Below are 6,000 nucleotides of genomic sequence, written 5' to 3'. Positions count from 1 at the left end.
CTGTACGCGTCCGGATATCGGCATCGCAACCACAACCTCACACATTGGTACTGAATGTGCATCAAAGTGTTCCTATGGAGCCAAATATACCAAAAGATAAATGTAAACCGAAGAAGTGATCGAAATGTGTATTTCTTGGTTATTCGACAATGGCTCCTGTTACGATGTGAGGTGCAGGTGAAAGAACGATACATGGAGAGAGGGTTTTCTTAAAAATAAACAGGCGTTTTATTCTTAGCCTTCCACATTATTCCACAGAAACACAAACTGCATGCCTGGTGCTGCATTCACCAGCAAGGAACAAACACAAAAACGAATGCCCCTTCCCAACCACATTTATAGGAGACGGCCCGCCTTCCCACTCCAACCTGGCCAATCAGGTCATGGTTCTGAAAGCGGAGTGAAGGCTTAAATACAAAATCAAACACTGTTGTCTACCTTTAATAAAACCCTAAAGGCTTAAGTAAATTCATTATTGCATCGCCATAAATATGATATCTTCAAGAACAACAAGGTCTGGATAAAATGGATAGTTTTTAACCTAATTGACACTCATAAAATCACACATTTCCTGACCAATCGCGTCCAAGACTCCGCCTACTCATACGGCACATATAAGGAGTACTTTGGAGGCGTGCTCCCCCTTTGAGCACTGGGACAAGATGGCCTCCAGGTATGAACAAAGGAAATGGTGATTACTTGGTGCTTGTGTGTTTTACAGACTGACAAACGAATTTAGACGCATTTTATTAGTTTGTCTATGTAAACTGTTTTTATAACTTTAACTGAAATAAAGGCAACTCAGAACAAACATGTACTACCTTTCTTAACAAACAAATAGTTAAGACCAACATGTTAGTGAGGGAGTGTGTGCGCTTCCTCACAGCTCCTCAAAGTACACGCCCCATTCCTACCGTTATAGAACGTCATGAGTTCCCCGGTGTAACCAGTTAAACGGCAACACCGTCTTGTCTTCACACTTTTCAAGGCATGGTTTTTACTAACCGTTATCAGTATTTAGTTACTTCGGCATCATTTTGAAACGTGTATTAACATTAAATCACAGTAAAATAGGTTAATTTTGTCGTAGTTGGTTTCCACCACAGTATTTATGGATATAAGCCCCACCCCCTCTCCAGCGCGTCCTGTTTGAATGACAGGAGTAAACACAGCTGACAGCCGCGGTGAAACTCCAGCGGTTAGAGCGATGAGAATATTTGCATCGCGTCCGTTGTGAACGCAGCATAATGCAGTTCAGAAACCACTGTTCTGAGACTTTTAAAGCAACTTCGAGTTTTAACAGTATCAGGGGCACACAGGCCATGGTGGCCGTCATGGCCGCCGGTGAAAATCCTACCCTGCCGAGCATATAGCCTACCATACACATCCATTTTAAACTTGGTACCATTCTGATGAATCAGCCAGTCATCACCGTCCTTGAAGCGGACCTCAGCTCCGCTGGCTGTCGCTGCTTTCACGGAGAAAATGTCTTGTGGAAAATATGGGATGTAGAGCGCTCATTTGAGCCTCGTTTTCACTTGCCATCCCTCGCTGTCGAGCAGAACAGCTTCGGCTTCTCCCCTCATCTTCGCCATCCCGGTCGTTTTCGTTCCATCTGCCAGCTCTATCACATGGTCCTCGGGTCTAAAGCTCTTATCGATTGTCTTAAACTTTGCGGGGTCATTAATCATGTGTGTCGTGGCACCACCGTCGACCATAAGACCCCGCTTATTTCCTACTTGACTCTGACCCCAGTTTCCACTGGGTCCATCTGAGGCGCGTTACGGCTGCGCCGCGGTTTTGGTCCGGCCTCCTCCGGCGTCATACCCTACCGGGCGCGTTTCACGAGTGTTTCAGAAGCATTACGGAAATGGAGCGTCATGCATGCCGGCTCGCAGTTCTTGTTGATTTGGGCATATTTCCTGGACATTTGTACTTCTACAAGAAAGTAAGTAGGCTACGTACACTGAACAAAAATATAAACGCAACACTTTTGTTTTTGCTCCCATTTTTCATGAGATGAACTCAAAGATCTAAAACATTTTCTATATACACAAAATAACCATTTCTCCCAAATATTGTTCACAAATCTGAAAAAAATCTGTGATAGTGAGCACTTCTCCTTTGCCGAGATAATCCATCCCACCTCACAGGTGTGGCATATCAAGATGCTGATTAGACAGCATGATTATTGCACAGGTGTGCCTTAGGCTGGCCACAATAAAAGGCCACTCTGAAACGTGCAGTTTTGCTTTATTGGGGGGTCTGGGGGGGTCCGAAAACCAGGCAGTATCTGGTGTGAGGGGTAGGGGAAGGGTTAGGGTTAGGGTTAGGGGTAGGGGTAGGGGTATGTTGTGAATCGAGTGGCCCATGGTGGTGGTGGGGTCATGGTATGGGCAGGCGTATGTTATGGACGACAAACACAGGACACTCGATTCACAACATTACCCTAACCCTACCCCTAACCCAACAGTACAATCTGGCCAAAACATGGAATTAGCAGATGCAGAACCAGTTAAAACAGCGATACGACTTCAGGGCGAACGTCTACACCATCATGAGGAGAAGTTCTCTGTCATACACCAGGCAGTGAGGGACCTGGCGGAGCAGCAACATGGACTCCAAGCCTCGGTCCACACCCAAATCAGCGACATGGCGGAGGCGGTGCATCGTGTGCTGGCACGCCTGGACGCCGGTGCCACTGCTCCGGCATTACCTGATGCTGCGGCTCATCCTCAACAGCTGGCAGCCCCTCCTGCTTCCTGGATCTCATGCTGTCCCGTTGCCTCGATTGGCCCCTCCAGATACGTTTTCAGGAGATTCCAATGACTGTAGATCCTTTCTGACTCAGTGTGATCTACACTTTAAGTTAATGCCCTACATATATAGCTCTGATTATGCTCAGTGTTACGTCCCCACTAAGGTCTAGGGGACCTGGAGACAATAACGTACAACCAATAATTATGACAGAGTCAGAGTAAAGGTTGACAAAAGGTTTATTCCTTGTAACCTATCATAACATAAAATTAATCAGAAACACTCTGTTGGTGAGGAGGAGGAGGAGGAGGAGGAGGAGGAGGAGGAGGAGGAGGAGGAGGAGGAGGAGGAGTCAAAGGATTGTGCCAAACAAAAGAAACAAGCATAACAAAACCAGGCCTATCTCTACAACTATCCTTTGAAACCAAACTCAAACAAAAACCCTCACTAACTAACTACAAAGAATTTGACAAAACAATATACAGGGGTGGCAACAATCCGCTTACCTAGTGTGTCTAAACAATAGTTAGCTAGGTGGTGAGAAATGTACAGGGTACCCCAGACTTACCTAACTCCTCCACCTCTCAACACACACACACATTAACAAAGGTCAGAGTATTCAAAGAGCTTTAGTTGCTAAACACAGCCGTGTTCCTTCCTCAGCAACAGGCCCGGGCTGAAGTCGAATAGTCCATTTAGCTTAGGAACCTTCCTAAAGGAGTGAAATGACCCGGAAGTCCCTCAGTGGCAGCCATGATAAGTGCCGTTCGAATTCTCTAGAATGATGAGAAGGAAAGGAGGTTTCAAACTTCCTTTATAACCTCCTTTAGCTTAGGAACCACTGGACCTCCCTAACTGACAGGAGAAGCGAAAATGCTGCCCCACAATGCCTTGCAGCCGCAGCATTTGCCGTCACTCAACAGTCGGCCGTTCACGGAAACAACCGATTATGACCGAGAAATGATATCATGAAAGTTACGGTGCTTATTAAGCATTTTAAAACGTAGGTGGTAAGTTGCCAAAGTGCTTTGCTTTGAACGTTCGTCAGTATTATAATCAAAGAGAGAAATATGAACGTTAGTTTTTACTGAAATGATCAAATAAAATCAACATTTCAGTCTTTACTGAGCTGTGTGGGGTTTGTTCAACTTTTAAAAGATGTTTGAATGGTGATATACACAGTGATAGATGTTAAGGACTAACGTTTATAATAAATACATCTGTATTGATTTTAAGATCTTTAGTTCATACAATCATACGTATTGGGATCATTAGTATTAATGTGGACCGGAGGGAGAGGGTGACGAGCAGAAGTTTCACTTTCCTTTTTTATTTCAATTCCAACTTTGGTCATGAAGAATATGTTTCTCTGTTGTCCACGTTCATAAAGCAAAGCAGCAGCATCAGAGCATGGTGCAGAGTCTCCAGATGAGTTTACAGCAGTCCCTCGTTCTTATTGAACATCCATGTTGTAGTCCGCTATAGAAAACTGTAGTTTCCATGGTTTCCCCACAGCAGCAGACGCACAAAATGAAGTCCGCTGGCACATCATAAACACGTCGGATAGTGAAAGTGCAGTCGGATTCACTAAAGCACCGCAGTCTCTTCTCCTAAATCCTTTTGAATTCTCCTATCCACTATCCCTTAACCCCGTGACGTTTCACTCAGAGGTCAAGGAATAGACGATAGGGTTAGAACTTAGGAGCTGATTTTTAAACTATCCGACTGCAGCCCCAGAGTGAGAGAGAGAAGACTTCCTGGGTGCCTCCTTTATGGTCGGCCCTGGTTGCTGATTGGATCCTCTCACCCTCAGCTGGCCTATCAGCCATCAGACTCAGGTGCATAGGCAGATACCGATCAGCTGCTGATTAGCTGTGCAGAAGACAGGGAGAAGAGAGAAACACAGGAGGGAAGGAAAACCACACATGTACAGCCTGCCTGGCACGTAACACCCCCACACATATAAATCCAAACAGTATGTTTGGCCCTTACAATGAACATTCTATTTACATAGCACGAGATAGTTTATCGGCAAGAACATTATCGGACCCCTTTTTATGGCTTATGTCAAGGTTGTAGTTCTGGACAATCAACGACCAACGCATAAGGCGTTGATTGTGGTTGTACATCCTTGAAAGAAAAACCAGCGGATTGTGATCAGTGTATACCTTAATAGGTTTTACACTGGAGCCAAGATACACCTCAAAGTGCTGCAAGGCAAACAATAGAGCTAAAGCTTCTTTCTCAATAGTAGAGTACTTCAACTGATGTTTGTTGAACTTTCTGGAGAAGTAGCTCACGGGGTGATCGATAGCCTGTGCATCTTCTTGTAGAAGAACAGCCCCTGTCCCAAATCCACTGGCATCGACCTCGAGCTTGAATGGCTTCGAAAAGTCTGGTGCAGAAAGAACAGGAGTACAACACAGAATACCTTTTAGGCTCTCAAATGACTGTTGACACTCACTGGACCAACGAAAGACTTTGAGGGACTGGTCAACGTAGTGAGTGGGGCCGCCACCGATGAGAAGTTTCTGCAGAAACGGCGATAGTACCCTGCCATTCCTAGGAAGCGGTGAAGTTCCCTCCTGGTGGATGGCACTGGGAGGGAGGCAATTGCCCTGATCTTTGCATCAGCAGGGCACACCTTCCCCCGACCAACCTGCTGACCAAGGTAGAGAACGGTACCTTTTCCAAACTCACATTTGGCAAGGTTAAGCGTTAGGGATGCGGCCGAAAAGCACTTAAAAACTTCTCTTAAGGTAGACATGTGGCTAGACCAGTCATTAGAATAGACAACAATGTCGTCCATATATGCCTTACAGTCTGGAACATGTCCTAATACAAGATTTACAAGCCTCTGAAAGGTGGCAGGTGCGTTACACATACCGAAAGGCATCACAGTATACTGAAGGAAACTGTCAGGTGTCACAAAGGCCGAGATGTCAGAAGCACGCTGTGTTAAAGGAACTTGCCAGTATCCCTTTAACATGTCCAGTTTACTGACAAATTGTGCAGGACCAATTTCATCGATGCAGTCATCAATGAGCGGTAATGGGTGTGCATCGGGGACAAGTGACAGCATTAACCTTGCGAAAGTCAGTGCAGAATCTGGGACTGCCATCTGACTTTGTGTCTAGCACACAAGGGGAACTCCAGGGACTGGAACTAGGCCTTGCAAATCCGTTTTTAAGTAGATACTCAACTTCCCTTTTCATAACCTCTCTCTTAACTGGGTTAACTCTG

Source organism: Pseudochaenichthys georgianus, chromosome 9 (genome assembly GCF_902827115.2).
Source record: "Pseudochaenichthys georgianus chromosome 9, fPseGeo1.2, whole genome shotgun sequence".
Lineage (NCBI taxonomy): Eukaryota > Metazoa > Chordata > Actinopteri > Perciformes > Channichthyidae > Pseudochaenichthys > Pseudochaenichthys georgianus.
This window is presented reverse-complemented; position numbering follows the sequence as displayed.